This window comes from Palaemon carinicauda, chromosome 22 (genome assembly GCF_036898095.1).
Source record: "Palaemon carinicauda isolate YSFRI2023 chromosome 22, ASM3689809v2, whole genome shotgun sequence".
Classification (NCBI taxonomy): Eukaryota; Metazoa; Arthropoda; class Malacostraca; order Decapoda; family Palaemonidae; genus Palaemon; species Palaemon carinicauda.
This window is the reverse complement of record NC_090746.1, coordinates 22,223,098-22,246,656: the sequence shown is the minus strand read 5'-3', so window position 1 is coordinate 22,246,656 and position 23,559 is coordinate 22,223,098. Positions and strand designations below refer to the sequence as shown.

Genomic DNA, 23,559 nt, shown 5'->3' with positions numbered 1-23,559 from the left:
CACAAATGAACGCTTCACTAACACTTTCCCCGGCCAACTGTTTTTCTTTAATAAATATTAAAAGCAACTTTTCCATCTCCTCAATCACTTGTGGCCTTTGCTTAGTTACCGCCGTAACTCCCGTTGCAACATTCGCCTTCTTAATCATTTCTTTATGCTTTAAAAACGTAGAAATGGTCGACTTCGCCATTCCGTATTCTACCGCTAAATCGGACACTCGTACACCATTCTCATATTTCGCTATAATTTCCTTCTTCAACTCGATCGTTGTTCGCACTGTTTTCCTCTTCTCCTTCCCCTTAACACTCATTACTTTCTTGGGACTCATTATGAAAGCTAAAAAAGCAATTAAAAGCACTGAAAATCACTAAATCACAACGAATGCTGATCGCGCGTTGTCTGAGTGACGCTCTCGAGAGAACTGATGCTTCCCGAACAAGCGAGAGTGGCCGAGATGGCGCGATCATCACAAAGCCCATGCGGTCGTCACGTGTTCGGCTGGTCGAGTACCGAATTTTTGGTCGAGCACCGCAGCAAAAATTTCTCGAAAATTTTGGTCGAACTCCGAATTGTTCGAGTATAGAGTCGTTCGACTACCGAGGTATCACTGTATTTTGAATCTTGAGAATACTTTTTGTACATACTGTTTTTATGTAAGCAAAATTTGAGCTCATTGCATAAATTCGTCATTTTTAACTGTGTTATTGCAATTGTATTCATATCTTACTGATACAAGATATATTAAGTTTTCTTTATTTTTGAAAAGAAGCTTTTTAACCCATAAATGGTTTCCCACATCATTTGACATTCTGTTGGTCTTACTCATATTGGTTCTTCCTCCACAAATACAAACCTTCGTTCTTTTAATAGGTGGGACATATAGATGTAGCAGGAAAATGGTATTTATAATTAATAAGGTGTCGTAATAACTGGCAGGTGGCGTGGAATCCATGCCTTCTTACCACAAATCTTAACAGCCTCTTTGATTTCAAGTAGGTAGAAACATTTTTTTTCAAACCTGTGGAACTGCTTAGCAGGCTATGTTTCGTACTTAGCTCCTTCACAGGACAAGAAGAATCTTGTCTAAGACAATGGTCTCAGTGTTGGACTACAGTACTGTTCTGATGGTTTTGTTTGAACAAAATTAATTTATAAGCATAGCCAAACTTCTATTCTAAATAAGATTTTATGAAATATATGTCGTTGGTATATAACAAAACTGAAGTGAATTAATCCAAAATATTTACAGAACATGGCTATATATACAGTTGTTAATTGTCAATATTTTAAACAGTTTTTCTATATAATATTTGAGAAACATGGCATATATGTTGCCACATATACAATTTCAGTTCTCAGGTCAAGTACTGGGATCCGCATCTCAGTGTAGAAAAGCAATACTGTAAGCCCTTTGTTAATCTCTTCAGAAGAGGAGCTGGAGTCCCTTAATGTGATGGTAGGGATTAGCGGATGCATTTATAGTTGGTGTTTAAACGTTTGTGTGTGTGAGATTTTAAATGCTTTGAATTATATTAACCTCATTAAGAAGAAGTGAGGCTCTGGTATGCACCTTTCTGACCTTGTGTCTCGGGGTCATGCATGGCTATATCATGAGCTTGCTTATAGATTGATTTACCTTAGTATCATGAGCTTCATTCAGCTTTATAGGACAAAGTACCCATTTTTAGTCATTATGGATGGTTAGAGCTCATTGTTATTCAAGGACAAGCAAGGAAAATTATTCGTAATGCAGTAAGATACTTTAGAGAAACAGAACAGAGGCCCTGTTACTTATGTTTCTAATGCAACTCTTTGTATAGCTGAAGCAACAAAAGTCAGTAAAGCTACAGTTGAATTAATATGTACCGAAGCCCAAGAGTTGTAAGAATTATTTGGTAATGCAGTTTTCAAGATAAAGAAGATTAAAGGATCAAAATCTGTTACTAATTCGGATGACTTTTACAAATATTTGCTTTGTTGGAGGACTCAATTTTTATGAGGAAAGGAATTTCACCCATTAAGAGCGTTATTTGAATTGAAGGAAAAAAAATTATTTAAAGGTGGCATAAAATCTTTAAGAAATATTGTGAAAATCATTGATTTTCGGTATGCAGAACTCAATGGTAGGAAATTTTTCATAGAGCGATATGACATGCAGTACTTGCAAACAAGATTTCCAGAAAATATAAAAAAAATAGAGAACATGATTTTCATTTAGTTTTGTCTCTTGTAAATTTTAAAATGAGTTAAGTTAGTAATAGAAAGACCTGTTAATTGAGGATTAAAAAGAACTTATTCATAACTTCTGAGTTGTGAAAGTTCTAATGCTAATACATATGCTAAAAGTATTGCTATGGTATGTATTACTTATCAAACACTCATGCCAAATATCTCAATAAAATAAGAATTAACTTATACCAGTGAACCTTTCTAAGATCATGGAGGTGGCCCTTCCCTCTCGCCAGTCTCTAAAAGGAGGATAGTGTGTACAGGACATAGATTTTGACTTATAAGATAATCTTTCCCATGGGGGATTTGTAAGAAAGAATTTGAAGAAGTGGTAACGTGTTTTCTCTTTTGGGCACTCCAAAACTGTCACCTTAGATATGATTTACTATAGGATGATGGGTAAGAATGTATAGCTCTTTTTCCGCTTTTCTCTTCCCTCTTTTGTGGTGCAGTAGTTATGCCGTTATTTGCTGAACCAGGCGTTGATGCAGGTAAGATTTCATATTGAGTAGGTGTTTTATAAATTCTATATACAGTATAGTAATATATCCCCCATCCTCTTTACAAGGGGAAGGATTATTATTATTTCTTACTTGCTAAGCTACAGTCCTAGGTAAAAAAGCAAGATGCTACAAGCCCAAGGGTTCCAAAAAGGAAAAATATTCTAGTGAGGAAAGGAAATAAGGAAATAAATAAATATGAGAAATAATGAACAAAATAGTGTTTTAAAAATGGTAACCCCAAAACAGATTTGTTCCAACACGGAGTACTTACCTCGAACTACTTTCTTAGGAGTATATGGTATCTTCTCCCAACCGACCAGAATTTTGTGTAGTTTACCCTACTCCTTTCTATGCGGGGTAACCTCTGGCGGAGTGATACGCACCATGAGGCGACCCGGGGTTAGAGAGCATGCTTGCTCAGGTCTCGAGCTCCAGTAAGTTTTCTGGTCGCGTCGCGATAACATCTCAACGCTCTCTCCTTACCCAGTGCGACCCTTTGTGTCCCCGACCCCCTTTGTGTCTCACGCGGTCCCCACGTGGTCCCATGGTGTTCATTCCATACCCTTTCCTACCCTTTCCCTCTGTGTTCATCGTGTAGGGGCAGCTTATGTTCTCCTACAGCCACGTGTCCGGAGTGCGAGTCCTGGAACGAGGTACAGTGGGTGCGCTACGGCACCAAGAAGAAGAAGGCGTCCAAGAGGTCACCTAGGAAGCCTCTCCTCTCCTCGCCGCTTGCTTCTCCCGATGCCTCGTCGGATAGAGCTTCTCAGCCGCCTTCCCCTACCCAGAGTAGGGGACGAGGCCCATTGCTCTTCTCCAGGAGTCTGAGATTTCTGCTAGTGGGGATGTTTGTCGGTCCAGGCAAGGGGGGGGCCTGAGGGAGGGACAGGAGTGTGTTCGGAGGACGGAGTTCTGGTGACAGCAGGGCCTGTCTCTTCCGATGATCCTATGTGGGGAAAGGCTGCTGCAGCCTCTTCCCCCGCTTCATGGGCCTGTATTTCAGGTACGTTGGCAGCCGGGGGAGACACCGAGAAGGAGGACTCACCATCATTGGATCCCCTCGCATGGGCGCCGCCGAGGACGTCCTTCAGGTCACCCATGAGACTGGAGGAAGAGTTCGAGGCGTGGTTCCCAAGCAAGAAGTTACCTCGCTCTCCCCCAGCGCCTTCAGCAACGTTCCCTCCCGTCTTCCTGAAGCCTTCATCACCTACGGACCGACACGTGGAACCACCAGCGACGCGGGACGACTCGGACCCTTCAGTGCGGTCCTACAAATCTTCGGGCTCCTCTTTAGAGTCATACTCTTTCTCCTCGGAGGATGGAGGCCAAGAAACCAGTAGAGGAGGCGAGAGAGGTCCCACAGAAGGAGGTCCCGTTCCAGATCTCGCCATGCCAGGAGGCACGCTAGATCCCCTAGAAGGAGGCACAGAAGAAACCGTTCCCCTAGGGAGGATTAGGTGCATGTCGCCATCCCACGCAGCCACCTCCTGGGAGCTTCAGCAGTTCCGGGTACCTCTGGCTGGCCCCCAAGGGCTCGTTCTCCCTCTCCGAAGTACATCCCCTACAGCAGGTCCGAACATCGGAGGGAATCCTCACTTCAGGCTCCGGCAGACAGGCATAAGTCCGCGAAGGTTCCGACTCCATCCGCCCGGCGGAGAGAGTCACCCCTTCGGTCTGGCAGCCATGTCCCAGCCCCCAAGACTTCGAAGTAGGGGTCCGAACTTCGGAGGGACTCGTCACTTTAGGCTCCGGCAGACAGGCATAAGTCCGCGAAGGTTCTGACTCCACCCGCCTGGCGGAGAGAATCGCCCCTTCGGTCTGGCAGCTATGTCCCAGCCTCCAAGACTTCGACAAGCCGGCCAGAACGGAAACGACAACCAGCAGCCATGAGGAAGCCCGCAGCAGCTTGGTCCTCCGTGGGGAGAGACAAGTCCAGGATGGAGGCCTCCGTCCCAGCGGCGATGCCCGTCCTCCATCCAGAACGGCCGAAGTCGTACCACGACAAAAGGATACCTCCACCCCAAGCGGGCCCCCCCGTCTTAGGTGCACCTTCTCAGGCAGAGGTGCATCCGACGGAAGGCCTAGGAGATAGAGCGGAAGGCTCAGCGGACGAGGGGTCTAAAGAGTGCTGTGTCAAAGTACAATTCTGATCAAGTAATTATTATGGGAGATACTGTATTAAAGAAAAACACTATTTTTGCCAGAAATGCATAGTAGTACAATAGCCAAATTTGAAGATGATACTATTTTAGGCATAAGTGCTACGAACTCGGAAAACGTAGAAGCCTTAAGAGAGGATCTAGTAAAGCTAGAAAAATGGTCCAGAAAATGGCAAATGCCTTTCAACTGTGGGAAATGTAAAGTCATGCACAAAGGTTATAGTAACGTACAGTCAGATTACTCACTGCTGGGTAATGAAATAAAAAGTGAGGACGACAAGGAAGATCTCGGTATTATTATCAGCAAGGATTTGAAGTTCACGAAACAGCATAAAAGCTGAAAAGAAATCAAAGAAACTAATAGGCTACTGTACATAAAGAAACAATTCAAATAAAAAACAAAGACACTGTACTACAGTTGTATGCATCACTAGTAAGACCTCATCTAGAATACAGACTAGTAAGACCTCATCTAGAATACAGAGTCCAATGGACTCCAAGTATTCAGAAGGCTATAGAGAGACAGGAAGCAGTACAAGCTATGGTCACCAAACTAGTTTCAGCACTAAGGTAATTTGGAGATAGACGGAGGATGGAACATTTGATCTATAAACGACAACTAAGGGGACAGTTAATAGAGGCATTCAAAATTCTTAAGGAATAACAAATGTTGATTACAACAATCTATTCACGCTTAGCACAAATCAGTCGAGAGGTAACGGATACAAACTAGAATTGAAGAGATACACCACCACTCAACGTGGCAATTTCTTTACATACAAAATTGCAAATACTTAGAATAGACTTCCAGTGGATGTAGTAAAAAGTAACATAGTAAACGAGTATAAGAATAAGTTAGACAAGTTCACAAGAACACTAAATGCTTAAATTAAATCACTCTACCAAAGACCAAATGGAGTCCCCGCGGATGGACTAAAAAGTCTTTGAGACATCCAAAATCTTGTAACACACGCACGCACACACACCCCTCTCTCTCTCTCTCTCTCTCTCTCTCTCTCTCTCTCTCTCTCTCTCTCTCTCTCTCTCTCTCTCTCTCTCTCTCTCTCTCTCTTTTTTTCTAGTAGGGTAATTTATTCAAGAATTTTTAGTGTTATGTTTTTGCAGGCTCGAGGAGGTTATGGTGGAAGAGGAAGAGACGACGATAGAGGGGATAGGGGATCTCGCCCGTATAGGCGGTAAGTTACATGCATTACCCATTACTGCAAATTATAGTTATGATAGTTCAGCTTTAATGATTAAATACAGATACTGCCATAGATTTTTTTTATATCAATTTAGAAAGAATTCTTGCATGTTAAATATATTTTGTACCTGCTACTTCATGGCATCCTCTGTTATTTATTTGGTTTTACTGTACAGTATAGGAAAAGTTCTTTAGATTGACAAAGTTAAAACATTTTTTCTAATATCACTTTTTTTACAGTTATAAGGTATGAACGTACCAATAGACTTGATTCTTTATTATTTTGTGAGGGCTTATCCATTAATATGTAGTAATCCCTTGTCTATTACTGGTGTTACATTCCATGGCGCCCCCAGTTTGATAGCTCAACAAATGCAAAGTGAATAAAAAAAATCTACAGTATGTTTTTTATTACTTGTTCTTATGCAAAAACAAACCTTCATTTAAAAGGGGATTAATTTGGTGTAAGCTGGAGATGGCCGATGAAGACTCAAAGATATGGCAGCCAGTATCGGTCAATATCCGGACTGGAACACACAGAATAATAGGAAAAACATGTCTTTAAGTGCTTGGCATATTTACTGCTGCTCTTATTTCTTTTGGGTACCGTACTACCATCACCCTCTTGGAATAATGGTTGACTACCATCAGACACCCAATAAAACCAGTAATGGTTGTTGGGAGACTCACAAGGTTCATAGCGACCAATTCAAAAGGAGAAGAGGTCACTATTTTCAAGGTTTGTGAAGCAACAACCTCCCCTGAAACTTTAGAACTTTGACATTCTCAACACGTCCAGCACATATCCCTGATTATACTAATCAAAGATTTGTGCCAAACGAGATGATGGAGGATTGCAGTCATTTTCCCGATCCCCCAGTGAGTATTCTGGAGGTGTGTCTCTGCAAGTATGTCAATCAGGACATTGAAGGTGACTACAAGGAATACTGAGCCATTTGGGTTCTGCTTCGCTAGCAGACCCTGATGCACCTCCAGGTCAGACCATCATCTAATATATGGCAGATAGGAGCGTGGAACCGAGATGCAGAAACCCCGGAGTAGATCATCTTGATGACAGATTGGATCTGTTGATGATCTCCCTGGATCTTGACTACCTGACTATAAGACAGACAAGCATCCCCAGAGAATACTCAATGGTCAGGTTCAGGGTCAGTCATTTTCATGACAGTGGTCTCAGTATGCAGCGATTCAACTGATAGTGCCTGGAGAGAGAATTGAAGAACAGTAGTGTGATCATACACCAACTCTTTATGGGGTGAGTCCAGGGTCAGGTAGGCTGTATCCAGTGGATTTCTGACAGAACTGGTCTTTCTGGGAAGAATCCAGTTCCTCTCGAGATAGACAGATTGTCTATCTAATACGCCTGGCTCGAGTGTCAAGTTGCACTCCTGTGATATCAGGCAGGATGGAGGACCAGTAAACAGCTTCCCCAAGAGATCACCCTTCTTGATCTTGACGGTTCCTTCAGATGATAAACTCATGATTTTACAGAGGCTTTTCCCTCTTTCAGTTCTAGGATACCAGGGATCACTGTAGCTTTTTTTAATAGACCTGGGGTTATGATGTTGCCATCATAATACTGGGTGTCCGTAAATTTATGTCTTGGTTTCAAAGCATTTTTGTGTTAATATAACATTATTCATACACATTCAGTTTACTATCCTTATCAAAAAACCTGTTTGAATTTTTTGATACGTTAATGCCTCACAACACTAAATTGATTCATTCTGGAGTGGCTTTTGTAATGTGATTTTTTCATGTTGAGTCACATTTTATATGTAAATTGCCTAATTTGTTGCAAACCCCCTACAAAATACCACATTAAATCTTTTAATAAAGCTACAGTATAACCACAATGAAATACTGTGCAGCCAAATACATTTGAACCATTCAATATACCTACACTAACTCTTACTACTTGTAAATTAAGTAGTTATTAGAACATAATTTAATAATAAATGGAAAATAATACAATACATACAGTAAAATACTGTACATTTACAAAATATACAGTACCATATGTACTGTACTATTATAGTTACCCCCTATTGTAAACTACAGCTACATTTTCTATTGTGTAAACCCATTTTCTTCAACTTTTTTAATGGGTGGCTATTTTATTTTTATCTTGGCTCATAAATCTTTTTTCGCAATGTGAGTCATAGAAATATTTGCATCTTGTTTTGCAGCGTGAAATTTAGGAAGCAGATTCTTTCGTGAAGAGAGGTATGACTGTTCACTGATTAATTACAAGTTTATCCGTCTCATTAATGGCAGTACAGCTATCATTTAAAGGGACTGACTGCAGACTAGATTTCTTTAACCAAGCACCACGTGCTCAGCCCTTGTCCCTGAAGGGGGTGAATATCATTACATGCAGTTTGGGGCCTACATTACAGTACTTAATGTCTTAGGTCCTCTTTGACCTATACCATGGGTCACCAACCATTCTAGTTTGAAGAGCCATTTACTTGAAGACTCGTAAAATTTAGCTGTGTTAGTCGCAACGGTCTCTTGAGATTTGAAATCAACATCTGCTGCACATCACACATAACAGAATATAGTTCAATTAGCCTACCAAATAAAGTAGTCATGGTGATATTATTCATATTATTCATGTTCACAAAGCATAATAGATATATTCTTTCGGTCATTATAATTTCATTTAAATGGCAGTATTCATAAGAAATATGAAAAAATCTTTTATTCAATTTTGCAGTAGTAGTATGAAAGAATTGTAGTGATCACAAAATATAAAAGAAACACAGCTACATTGTATTGGAAATTATAATATCATACCTTTATAATTGAAGGGGGAAGTGTATTATTAAGATTAGAAAATTATATAATCATATTCCTACAGCAAAAGGATTTGCCACATATTTTATTCTTTCATAAACAGTATATGAGAATGCAAAAAAATAAGACCTGATTATTAATAGTATTAGTGATTTTTGTAGCAGTCACAGCATTACATAGGGAAAGCAGCATTACATACATGGAAATGATATCACTTTCTGAAAACTTAGAGGAATTCCTTATTGAAAATTCAAATATAATTTCCTTTAAGAGTTATATCCATAAATATAATTAATGGGAGATTTATTCTTGTGGTTCCATGGAGAGCTAGTCAGTATGTGAAGAGTAAGAAGTAGTAATCAACTGAAAGCAAGATCTGGGTCTCATGGTGTAATGTACTTCCTAATCTTCCTTTCAATAGATTCATGCTTGAAAATATTTGTTTTGATAAGTAAGTGGATCTGAAAATGCATAGAACCCCAAATGCAAACTTCTTCACGTTTTTATAGTGAGCTCCAAACCAAATACGTACCTTTGCTTTTTCAGATTTAGTACTTTTCCCTATTTGTGTTGACTATCTAATGTGGTTTATTCAGTTTCTAAAGACTCAAGATCAGAAAGTTGAACTGTAAATTTTTGATGCCCTTAACTTTTTCCTGCAAACCAGCAATTTTAAACTGAAACTTAAGTAAAGGCTGACAAACTTAGTACAGAGATATCTGCCAAAAGTGGTTTTGATCTGAAAGGACAGGGTTGTTTTTGCCCAATCTGAATTCTTCGGAACATCCGTTAAAACCCACTGCCATTTTCAATGAGCTGTTTTTTTTTATGGCATTAATATCAAACTCACAATCTACCTATTCTTTGTATTTCTTCAGTGATGGTAAGTGATAAAAACTCCTTTTCTCAAGATCTCTGACAAACTCTGCAAGTTTTCTTTCAAATGAAAGCACTTCTTATAAAAGACATACAGCAGTGTTTCCCTTTCCTTGAAATTTCAGGTTAAGATTATTCAAATGGAAAATTATTTAATGTTTTAAGTTTTTCAAAGTACTGTACTGTATTTATATGTAATGAAAAAAAATCAGTAAAATTTATGCCATGGTAATTCAATAAAATTCAATATAATATTGTGTAAAGCGTTTAGAGCGCAAAAGTGTCTTGAAAGAGCCGCATGTGATTCCTGAGCCGCAGGTTGGTGTTCACTGACCTAAATCCTTCAGTCCAATGAGTTGAGTACCATGTGCAGCTGGTAATCTTGCACGACTATGACAGGAGGTCGACCTCAGCTCTGAAGTCAATGAGAGCATCCAACACTCTTGATTGAAATTTAGACAAGGTCACTGGGACAACCATGAGTGGTATAGGAGCCAACTGTGCCAGGTTAACCCTACAAAGGGTTTCAATGCAGCTTCAGTTTCTGCTTCTTCCCTGGACAAGCTTTGGACAGTGTCGAGAAAAGGTTATTACTTGCCAGTTAAGAGTTATTTTATGTGCAATAACCTTTTTAAGTTGAGAGGTAACCTTGGAAATTGAGATTTCCGAGGCTGACACATAAATACTAGGAGCAAGCTTCCTAGCACTCACCCCTCCTTTGATGTAGCCCATCTTATATACCGAAGGATTGGTGTTTAATACACTGTGGTGGTACTTAGTTCTAGTTGATTTACTGGTTTTTGACATTTTGCTCTTCTCAACTGTCTGAGAAGAAGCGCTGGATTCAGTCCCACTTTGGCTTTCCCTGCTACTGGTTGAAGCAGTGGGATAACGGTACGAGTAGCATTCATATGTAGTGCCCTCCACCTAGGAGTCTGGACGGAAGTAGTTTACTTGTGGACAGGTGATCTGTGCATTGGGGGCACCTGTTGCCCACACTGCGCGACATGGTGGTTAGCTGAGCCACAACGGGAGCACAGGTTAAGGCTTCTGCAGCACATTCACAATGTGCCCTGGTTTCTTGCACCAAGTACAGTACCTCCTCTGGAACTGAGGAGACCTATTCGGAGTGAGCGATGGTGGCAGGCACACTTCCCCAGGTGCAGGCTTGTGAACAGGTCGGGGAGGAGTGCATTGGTAGGCTCGGGTGGGTGCAGGTGAACGATTTTGGCAGCCATGCTAACCGTGCCGTCATTTGAGCTGTGCCGTGACTGACTGCCCCACAGGATTAATGGCCAAGTACTCAGCCTTCTGGCTATGCTGACAAAATTCCTCTGACAAAATTCCTCTGACAAAATTCCTCATTGAGAACACCACTAGGGGTCATAACAACAATTAGAATAGCGCCAACGTATCCCTGCATGTCTTGAGAGGTGACTAAAAGGGACGGGATGAGGGGGACTGGGAACCCGTCTCCTGTAATCTTGTTCCTGAGAGATATCAAAGAGGAGGAAGGGGTGGGGGTGATTGCTTCCTGCACTGTAGTTTTGGGATGTCTGAATGTGCGTGGATGTAGTACGATAAAAAGTAAAAGGTGTGAGATTGGAAGTATGTTTAGGAATAGAAAGTGGATATATTGGCCGTGTGTGAGACAAAGATAAAGGGAAGGGTAAAGTGACTGGTGGATTTTCTGGGATTGAAAGGGGAAGAGCAAGAGAGGGTGTGGCTTTATTGCTGAGAGAATTGATGACAGGTAAAGTAGTGGAATGGAAGGAGGTATCATCTAGATTAATGTGGGTAAGGTTTAGGTTGGGTAGGGTATGCTGGGCATTTGTTAGTGCGTATGTGCCAGGTTGTGAGAGACAATGAAGAACAGAATGAATTCTGGAATGAATTAACTAGGTGTGTAGAAGGACTGGGTAGAGGGAATTATGTAGTTGTGATGGGTGACTTGAATGTTGAAGTGGGTGCTGGAAAGGCAGAAGGTGTCATTGGAAAGTATGGTGTACCAGGTAAAAATGTGTGGTGAGAGACTGGTAGATGTGTGTTGAGCAAGAGCTGGTAATAAGTTGTAGTTTTTTTTTTTTTTTTTCAAAAAGAAAGATAATAACAAGTATATATGGGTACGAGTGACAAATAGAAGAGTAGTAGAAAGGGCATTAATGTGTTGTGTTGATAACTAGAAGGATGATTGGAAGATTGAAAGATGTGCTCGTGTTAAGGACTATGGCTAAGGGTATGTCTGATTATTTTTTGGTTGGAGGAAAATTATTTGTAGCAAAAGTAGGGGCACGAAAAGGGAGGTAGTGAAGATTGAAGAGTTAATAAAGCCAGAGGTAAAAAGTGAATATCAAGAAAGGTTGGAAGTGGCATATGACTAAGAGTGAAAGTGAGAAAAACTGGTAATTAAGAGGAGTGGAAGTCGGTAAAAGAAAGTTTTGTTGGGATTGCAAGTGATGTGTGTGGCAAGATGATTATTGGAGGCTGCATGAGGAAGGTTAGTAAATGGTGGAATGATGGAGGGAAGATAAAAGTGGAAGAGAAAAAGAGTGCAATTGAAGAATGGCTACATAGTAATAGTGTAGAGAAGCATGAAAGATACAGAGGAAAATGTGGAAATAGAACGTAAGGTAGCTAAGGCAAAGAGGCCAGCTGTCTGGAGGTGGGGTCAGGGACTGGGTTGTTCACATGAAGAGAATAAGAATTTTGGAAAGAATTGAAGAGTACGGAAGGGTGGTTCGAGAATTGAAGAGATAATAAAAGAGGAAAATGGAATGTTGTTTAAAGGAGAGAAGGCAAGGAAAAGGTGGGAGTAATATTTTGAAAGATTACTGAATGTTAAGGATAATACGGAGGTAGATATAATTGCTGTTGCAGATGTTGAGGTGCCAGTGATGGGTGATGAGAATGAGAGAGATTACAAGAAAGGAAGTGAAGAGAGTACTAGATGAAATGAGAGTAGAAAAACCACCTGTTATGGGTGGTGTGAGGACCGAGATATTAAAGGAAGGGAGTGACTGTACTTGAATGGTTGGTGAGATTGTTTAATGTGTGTTTTATATTGTCAATGGTACCAGTGGACTGGGTGTGTGCGTGTTGTACCACTATATACAGGTAAGGGAGATGTGCATAAGTGTTGTAATTCAAGGGCTATTAGTTTGTTGAGTGGAGTTGGAAAAGTGTATGGTAGAATAATATTTAATAGGATTAAGGATAAAACAGAGAATGCAATCTTAGAAGTACAGCGTGTTTTAGAAGTGGTAGAAATATTTAGTAAAAGGCAAGGAGGTGTATGTTGCGCTTATGGGTGTGGAGAAAGCGTATGATAGAGTTGATAGGGAAGAGATGTGGATTGTAATCAGGTTATAAGGAATTGGTGGAAGGTTGTTCCAAGCAGCAAGGAGTTTCTACATAGCCAGTAAAGTGTTTGTTAGGATAGGAAATGAAATGAGCGAGTGGTTTCCAGTTAGAGTGGGACAGAAATGTATGTGTAATGTTGTTGCCATGGTTGTTCGATTTTAGAGGTTAATGCTTGAGTGCTTGGTCGAGGATTGAAACTGATAGACGAGAGTGATCACGAGTGGGAAGTAAATCAGATGTTTGCAGATGATACTGTATAGTTTGCAGACTTTGAAGAGAAGCTTGGTCAATTGGTGACAGTTTGGAAAGAAGGAAGTTAGAGTTGTAGGTAGGAGTCAGGTTATGAGATGCACGGGAAGAGAGGGTGGTGCTAGGTTGAAAGTCATGTAGAATAATGAGTTACTTGAAGTACATCAGTTCAAGTACTTGGGGATTTTGTTGCAGCAAATGGCAGAGTGGAAGATGTACACCATAGAGTGAATGAACGATGTAAAGTGTTACAGGCAGTGAAGGGAGTGGTAAAAAACAGAGGGTTAGGAATGAATTTAAGGAGTTCTGTATGAGAAGTGGTTTTACCAACTTTGATGTATGGATCATAGTTGTGGGGAATGAAAGTGACTGAGAGACAGAAATTGAATTATGATGAAGTGTCTGAGGTATATAGCAGGTGTATCTTGATTAAATAGGACTAAGAACGAAGTAGTTAGAGTGAGAACAGGTTTAAGAAATGATTTAGCAGCTAGAGTGGATATGAATGTATGTGTTGAGGTGGTTTGGCCATGTAGAGAGAATGGAAATTGGCTGTCTGCTGAAGAAGGCGATCAGTGCAAGATTAATGGCCTTCCTCTTGTACTGGTCCAGTACAAGGGCAAGGCCAAAGTTTAGGTGTATGGATGGAGTGAAGAAAGCTGCAGGTGATAGAAGGATTGATGTGAGAGAGGCAAGGTAGTATGCTAATAAAAGGAATAAATGGCAAGTGCCTTAGTGACCGCTGAGGTAGCAGCAGTAGGGGATTCAGCATATGAAACTTCATTTGTAGTGGATAATGGGGGAGGCTGAGGTGTGCCACCCTAGCAGAACTAGCCAAACTTGGCTGAATCCCTCATCAGGCTGGGAGGAGTGAAGAGAGAAAAAGTCACCCTTTGTTCCTATTTTTTCATGTTGGCTTCACTCCAAATTGGTGATAGTGCTTTGGTAAATAGATAGACAAATAACTGCATATTCCCTATATCAGTAGTGAGATCAGAAGATAATACAGTATACAATAGAAATTAAGAAATGAGTAAAAAAAATAGTATAATAAAGCAGAATCATCATAAAAGTGGATTTTATATACAGTACTTTTTCTATTTTATATATACAAATGTCATTTGTTTTTCAAGCTTTGCCTATTACGGATGTCCTGGCAGTAATACAACAAATGCACTAGCACTGCGAGGTCAAATAATGCCAGATTGATGAGCACCACAAGGTATTAAATGTAAACAAAGATAATCGCCCCATATGCTGCCATCTATTGTGTGTTCCTAGACACTTTCAGTGGTGAGGAGGAGAATCTCAAACAACAGGACAACTTTGTCAAAACCCAAACTTGATCAGCCATTTGTCTGGGATGTTTTCAACCTCAGAATCTATTCGGCAAATAAAAAACTGGGAAATCTAGGATGAATTAATTGTATTGATTGAAAGTAAATTATCTGACCTGCCTCAACATTTTGTGTTCTTTAAGCACAGTTTTTGAAAAGGAATTTTATTTACCATATGTTATTTTATTTATTATTCTGCATAGTTTTATTTGCGCATGTTTCATATTTGTTACTTAAGCATGCACATACATTTGATCTCTTCTTCTCTCTTTTCATATAACCAAGTTTTGAGTAAATTTGCAACAAGGCTTATTTTACTCTTTGTGTCTGATTGGATAGACTTTTTGTTGACTAAGTCAGCAAATTAGGTACTTTACTGTATCTAGATTTTACCCTACTGTTGTGTCATAGTAAGGGGCACAGAGAAGTAGAAAATTGACACGAGTATTCATTGCTTCATGAAAAATGTATACATTTGTACCATTAAAATGGGAAGGCATCAATAAAGTGATCTTCACCTCTTGGTGGTGAAACTTCAAAATATATTCATATAATTTCTTACTTTTGGTCAATGAAGTAATATAGTAAACTAAGAAAGGGATGATTTTAGTTAAGCTACTCAGAGTCCAGCATGTTATGTACCAATGAGTAAAGTCGTAGCCATTAGTGAATTAAATAAAAGTTCTAACATCAAAAGAAAGTAGAATTCTTGAGCATTTGGGAAATATATGTTGTTCAAGTGGAAATCCCTTATAAAAGAAGGGATACAGTGGAATGAAGTAAAGTAGGCCACAAGTTTTAAAGAAAGTCAAGCATGTCAAAGGAATTTTAAACTTTTTTATTACTTTTGAACATTGTCCTATAATCAGTTTGAGGTAATAGTGTTTACCATGTTAGTAATGATCTCTTAGAATATTAAGAGTTATATTTTCTCTCAGAGATGCCTCTCCATATGAAGACAGGCGACGACGTTCCCCTTCTCCTTATCAAGATAGGAGGAGGAGACCATCATCATCTCCAGATAGGAGAGGAAGAGAACGTTACGCAGAAAGGGACTATAGAGAGCGAGATAGGGAAAGAGGTGGAAGGGACAGAGAGAGGAATTCCCGTGAACGAGATGGCTTCCGGGATAGAAATTATTCAAATTCACCCCGAGAACCCCACCGGGCCCCTAGCTCTCGATCAATGTCACCAAGGGATAGGTATGATTTTACTTGCACACATGTACCAACTTTATTATAAATTTGTTTAGTTTGCATTTTTGTGAATAAAGGGGATAGTTTGGAGTATTTTTTTATGAACAAAGCAGGTTTATGTGAAGTTTCGTCTTTTGATAAATAGCATGTAGGAGTGACAATAATAAGGACTTATATCAAGAATCTTTTACAGTGTCTCATTGGATTTTTCAGGTATATAACTCCACCATAGATTTTAAAAGTAAAACCTTAAAATTCTTTTGTAGCAGTTATTTATTTAACAGTGAACTGTCTTGTTTAGGATATTTCATCTAGGAAGGTTTACCATAGGAGCCGAGTAATTTTACTGATTGATGTGATAAATTACTGTATGTGCTACAAATCCAACAGCTGTACTGTAGTTGGCCACTTTGTTTAGTGTTGCATATTTTTATTCTTGCTATTGATTATTTCATCTTGAAGTGTATACCATTAATACTAGATATACTTTGCCATTTGTGAAAAAAAAGAATTATCTCAATCTATTCTAGCTCCAATAGAAGTTATCTTATTTGATTTTGTCTGTCTGCAGTTACTGTATTGTTAGATTTCAGCTACTAAGGCTCTGCCATATGTAGGGATGTGCAGTAGTCTCGTGTTTTGCCATATCAGACTATGGGTATTTAACTTGAATTAGAATTTAATGTAAGCTTTATGTAATCATTCTTATTTATTTTTCAGGTACTACTAAGAAAAGGAACTGTATTTAAATGGAATTAGAAAGTTTTATTCCTTTAAAAGAAAATAAAGATGTTCTGTAATCCAGGATTGCCAGGTAACTAATAAATTTTTTTAGATGGAGTACTATCCTACATGATTTTTTCACCCTGAAGAAAATCTCTTCTAGCAGAACTTGTGCATTGTCTCACTTGATATTCATATAGTACAAAGTTAGAGGTATATAGAGGTCTGCCATATACTGTATAGTGACCTAGATATAACAGGATGAAAGGTTGTAACGTAGCTTTTTCTCCGAAGTTTTGTCTTCATTTTGGCTTTATGTTCTGCTAGTTTTGGTTAATTTGTTACTTTTCATGATAATAAAGATTAGGACCTAATGTACTTGAAAGTACAGTGTTTATATATTGGTAAAATAGAGAGGACTTCATTTGTATTTTTCCAAAATCTTGTTTTAATCAAGCTGTAATCTCATCCTATTAATTGTATGCTATTTGTCAAATGAATACTTAATATAGCTCTAGCATTAGAAACATGAACTGTGCAGTGTATTTTTATGGGAATTGTACTTTTGCTTGTATTTGTAAATTGGTTCTGCTTTATTTGGTGCTTTCTTGAAGCCTTACCTTTACAACTTATACTGTATGTTTAACAACTATGTATTTTGTGGCATAGTAAGAAAATATCTGCACAGAGTAATGAAAATTCAATAATAAATGGTAGAGCTAAAATGCAAAATTCCCAGTTGATTCGAAGGGGTGTTATCTGGCAACCCTGAAAATTGAAGGGGTTCCTGGCTTGCCGATGATGCAGAATATGTTGTAAACATTAAAGGACATTCGTGCATACTAGTGTGTACACGCCTTTGTAAAAATTTATTTTTATTGGGATCCTTTTTTTTTTATATATTAAAAGGATACAGCAATCCCTTGATCATCTGCACTAGGTGTGGATTCCTTCATAAGAACATACAGATGGATATTTAAAAAATATATGCCTTTACAAGTACACCTGCTGTACAACTAAAGAAACAAACAGTAATCCACAGACGAACAGTTTGAGCTGCATGAATTATATCTGATACAGGAAGATATTCTACTTGAGTAACCTATAAGCTACAAAGACATAAGATTCTGTCAAATTAATACATATAGAAATAAAGAATACAAACTCATTATATTAATCTCTAAAACAAACATACAGACAAAATTATTTGAATGTCGAGTTGGACTTCTTGATTAAGTACAGCACTATGATTTAAATGCATTTTAAAACATATTTTACCGGAAATATTGTATACCTAAGAAATCCAGGTACTGTGTTCTTCTCTATTTCTTTACTTCATAATGATTGGGGAAGAAAAGTCTCTGTAAACATTGTTTTACTGATTATCAAGGGATTGCTCTACTTTACTGTATTTTATTTGTCTTTCATGGTTTTATTTTGTTAACTGATAATCCAATCAGATGAAAGAAAAAAAAATACTCCCAAAGCCAGAGGGTAATATTTTCAATAAACTAATTGAAAATATTTTTTTGTATGACTGCTGTAGTGTAGTGAATAAGGATATCTCAAAATAAAGAAATAAAATTTTTTTTTTATCATATACTGTAGGTATCCTAAAATTTTATATTGTTGAAAAGGTCATAGAGCAACAATTTACTTATATAGTGCTGATGTTCAGAATATGATAAACTATTGTAAAGAGAATTTCATAATAAAAGCACATGATGCAGTTCAGACCACTAATGGAAATCTTGACATTGGGGAAAAATATTTAGTTTTATAAAGGAAAAATTTTTCAAAGCCTTTTGAAGTTTTAAAAAAAATGAAATTTTATACAGAAAATGGTCCTAAAAGGGGTTAACTTTTATGTGAAAGAAAATATAAAAGTAGGACTGGCTCCAAAGCATGAAAAAACAAAAAAAATCAAACCATTATTACAGATACAGTAACAAAATAATTATATAGACTATCGATACCGATATAACTGCTAAAAGTATTCCAAGTTGAAATTAATAGAGAATGGTATATTGAGATTTAAAACAAATTCAAAACAAAGCGCAGCAGGTAGAGAGGAAAATGCAACAAAATATGTTCAAAAGTTTACAGGTCACTCATGAATGGCAATGGTAATTGCTGTAATTGTAAATTGAAAAAACTTCGAGAATATCCTTTATCATCACACCAACTGTGCCATATGCTAGAAGGAGGGGTGACAGTCGTTTGTGTGGTATTAGGTATGAGTTGTATGCCCATACCTGGATTTAGAAACATATCGGTCTTTTTTTTTTTTCCAAATAATTTCAGCAAAGAAATGTCATAAGGAGTGAGACTGACCATGTATGGATTGAATTACGGGAAATCAGATTACTGTACTTTATTACCTTTTTGTCTCGGAGAATATAAATTTTTTGTTTCAAATATCTTTTTGTTTCGGAGCTATTTGCTCCGCTGTCCCTGGAATATCCTAGAAGATATTCAAAGCCTTTGAAATCAAACTCGTCGTAGAAAACCCATCTGAGAATCCACATTTGAAGCTACGTGTAGTGGAAGCTTGTGGTTCTCTTTAGTTGTAAACATGTCTATTTAGATATTTGGAACTAACTTTGCCTAGAACTGGGGCGATACAGTTTCTTTGGTACTTGTGTTGTATTGGATTCCTTGTTCTATCCTTTCACAGGAAAGTCCTTGAAGACCACACAGTACATTAATGCCCCCAAAATTTAAATAAGATTCTAATTACAGCTGTTTATTAAATGAAAAAGAGTGGGATAACACATAACAGAGTAGGGAAGGTACTGATCTTGCACTGATATTCTGTGCTTGAAGATTGACGTTTTTATGAAAAACAATATATTGTGATATTTTTTAGTGTTATTTATGCTGTGTATATTATTTGCCTTGGGTTAAACATTCTACGAGAAGAAAGCAATATTGTGATGTGTTGATACTTGTTACTTTATACAGTAATTGAAATTTATTTTTCGTTTTTGTTTGTAGTTATTTAAGACATTTAGTGTTAGGATTACTGGATTGAGGGTTGATGATATTAATTAGTCTAGTTGTTTTAGGTTATGGTCGTTGTTATATGATTGGACTAAAATTTGGGTGTAACAGCTGATCTATAGAATAGTATTTATGACAGTTTAAAATCACAAATTTTAAGTAATTTGTATTTTTCAATATCAAACTTACCCGGTGATCATATAGCTGCATCCCTGCTGCCCGACAGAAAAAACCTACGGGAGGAATACGCCAGCGATCGCTATACAGGTGGGGGTGTACATCAACAGCGCCATCTGTCAAGTAGGTACTCAAGTACTCGATGTCAACAACGAACCAATTTTCCCTCTGTCGTGCCACAGGCAAGACCTACTAAATACGCCGTCCCTAACTGGATTTGTTTTCACAACGATTTGGTGAAGTACACTATTCCAGTTTTGAGCTTTCGCTATGCAGGGGTTTTATCTTCATTTCAAAACTTGAACTCGTTTTGGATAGATTTAATTATGGTGACGAAGAGAGTATGAACTCTTTCACTTTTAAATGGCCGACCCTTCCCTTAGACGGAAGTGTGTTTAGGTTTTTGGTAATTTTGCTTAACAAGTTATAGATCTATTTATTTTATAACTCTCCGCCTTTATAGGCCTCTTCGATTAACTTTCCATTTATTATAAACTTATAAAATTAATTTTTATGTTTGTTTATATGCGACCTCTCCTAATAGTAGGCGGTCCTTACTTGGAACCGAAGTTAATTAACTTTGAGCCCGTCATATCGTATTTACCTTTTAAGAATTTATACCTTTTTTAATTTTAATGTTTTTGAAAGAATTTCTTTGGTAGTCTCGTACTGTTTTCAAAGATGAACTAACGTTTAGTTTTGTCTCCGCAGTTGTTGACGTTCAGAACGTTCAACATGCGCTCTATCGTTACGATAGAGAGAGATTATTTCACGGTTTCACGTTGCAGTAAGAGTTAACCGATTCTAGCGTTTCGTTCATTCTTTCTTAGCTTAAATAGTTTAAATTCTAAATACAGTAAAGGAACTTTTTATTTGGGAAACCTTTAAGTTTTTTCCTTTAGCAAATAATATGTTTTAACAATATATAATTGGGCTCTTCTCTCAGGTTCTAAGTCAAGAGAGAAGAGAGAGAGAGATAGAGACGGAGGGAGAGAGAGGAGAATAAACGTTTCGTTCAAGCGGGTAATGTTGTTCTCGTTTTTTACTCTTCTCCCTAGTCGCTGTAGGGGAAGAAGGTAAAACGTTTCTAGAGTTTTATTCTTGTTCCCAGGCTTTATGCGGTGAGAGATTTTAAACGTACCTGTAGTTTATTTGATCTAGTGTTTAGTCTCTTTTCCAGCCACTGAATTCTTTATCTTTAATTATGTTTTTCTGTTGCATTGTAAAACTGTTTTCGCAATTACTACCTTTTAATGAAGGATAGGATTGCGTGTTTCAGATAGAAATCAGTTAAAGTTTCGATTTCAGTGAAATAAGTGCTAACAGAAAATCAAAAGTGATAAAGTGATATGCGCAAAGTGTTACAGTGTTGCGTTCGAGGGTTCGTCTGTTCGTGCCAGTGGTTCACCTAGTCCGATACCTCTTACAAGCTCCCAAGCCCAGGGGAGAAGTAATGTCGAAGGACTTATGGGTTCCACAGGCCTTGATCGACGAACAGACGTTTCCCTCCGTGGTTTCGGGTGTATCTACACACGTTGCCGACGTGATCACCCCACCCACACAAAGACGAGAGAGCCCATTTATTCCTCGTCTGCGGAAGAGGTTTCTCGCAGAAACCATGGACCAAATCTTGCAGCTTTTTTAAGTGGAAGTCGGTCCCTTCCGCGCAAGTCCAACGGCCTAGGTGTAGCCACTGGGTCAGTTCGGACTCGCTGCAGTCATCCGACGACTGCACACCTTCCGAGAGAGGCAAGGTGGTACCGCAACAGGCAGTAACTCCGTCTGTTGCCGCACCAGCTGTTTTAGACCCTCAGTCACAACGGACAGTAGCTCCGTTTGTTGCCGTCTTTTATAGACCCTAGTGGTCCATGCTGCAGATATGCAGTCTCAGCTTGCTTCCTTCATGCAGGAGTATCGTGCTGAGAAGGTTGACACTGCACCTGTTAACCTACAACCTGCCACGGTTTTGCGCTCAGCAGATACTGCGGCTGCCTGCTCCCACACTCCACCTGTGAGAGCTCCACCTCCGATGCGCAGTCGATCCTGCCAGACGCATGTTCATGCTGCACCCTCCGTTGACATGCGTGAGCTACCGCATCAGCAGTGGGAAGGTGCTGTCAAGCTGCCGTGTTTTGCCGCAATGCGGCATGCTCCGCAACCCACGGCAGTCCCTCCCACGCACCAGCACTCCGCTTTTGTTGTTGCCAGCTCCCACACTCCGACTGCGGAGAAGGTTGACGATGCACCCGTTGGCCTACAGCCTGCCACGGTTGTGCGCCCGGCATGGCTGCCTGCTCCCACACTCTTGTTGTGAGAGCTCCTCCACCCATGCGCAGTCGACCCTGCCAGACGCATGCTGACTCCCACAGACACACGGAGCACTCCGTTGCCGTGCGTGAGCTACCACAAGCTGCCGTGTTTTGACACGGTGTGTCAGCCTCCGCAACACACTGTGGTTTCCGCCACTCGCCCGCAGCAAACTAGTCAGTCAGGAGTTGAGGCTTCCCCACACAGCTTTGGTTGTTGCCAACTCACAGACTGTCAAACAGTTACATGACGTTGCCTTCTGGTGTGCTACTAATACACCAGTGCTGTATGTCCTCACGCACCTGTTGGGGTTGACAGTTCAGTTTTTGACAGTTCACAGACTGTCAAGCAGTTTCATAACGTTGCCTTCTGGTCTGCTGCTTATGCACCAGTGAAACCCTCACTGAGATAACCTAGCTTTTCTCGGACATGGTTCCTGTAGATGAGAAAGTGCTGTTCTCCCTCCTTCTGATATTCCCTTGAGGACTCTGTCATTTGGAGAGGAGCCTTAAGCTGCTTAGCCTCCTATGGACTTTAATTAAAGCATAACATGCTTCCAGGGAGGGTAAATGGTTCCGCTTCAGTCGCTAACCCCGTCTGTTGCCACACCTGCTCCCATAGACCTTGGGCTTTGTTGCAAGACATGCAGTCCAAGCTTAGTCCTTGATAGAGTATTTTTTACGGAGAAGAACCTTCTTGCCAACAACCTTCCTACCGGTTGGTTGTACGCCCTGTTGACGCTGAGGTATCCTACTCACGTCCGCCAGTTGAGATGGTTCCTCCACCGGTGCGACCCAGTGTGGGTTGCCAGTTGCACGTTGACGTTAAGCGACTCTCGGAGGTGGTTGTGGACGTTCAGTGTGTCACTGGGAAGACGTTCAACAACCAGCAGAGGTGACTTGTTGTGACGCAGTGCGGCAACCTCAGCAACCCGATAAGGGGTTGTCTGCACAACCCAGACAGTCTAGACAGTTTCGGGTTGTCGCTGTACTTCCTCGCTTCCCCATGGTTGACAGTTCACAGACTGTGCAGCAGTACCATGATCTTGTGTCCGGCTCCGTCACGCATCCACCAGTGCGACCGGATTCAGCGAGTCAGACGTTGCTCACTCCGTTGCCGTTTCCTCATCAGTTTCGGATGAGGAACCCTCTGATGAGGACATGGCTGAACAAGACGATCAACCCCCAGCCCTGCTATCCATCCAGAAGATGCTGAAGAAGGAACACGGCCCTGTCAGGCTGTGGATGAGTCTGGTTAGGACACTGTCATCCGTGGTTCAATTGGTGTCACTTGGAAGACTACACCTCCGTCCTCTTCGGTTTCATCTAGCTCTTCACTGGAAAAGGACAAGACGCTAGAAGCGGTCTCGATCCCGGTTTCCGGAAGATAAGTCTGGTCTGACTTGATGAAAGGACC

General features: G+C 39.8%; 1 pseudogene; it reads left to right on the top strand.

The window, feature by feature from the left end:
• The window catches only part of LOC137616374 (uncharacterized protein DDB_G0287625-like), a 142,610-nt pseudogene extending 124,370 nt beyond the window's left edge, over positions 1–18,240 (top strand).
• The last annotated feature ends 5,319 nt before the right edge of the window (positions 18,241–23,559 follow it).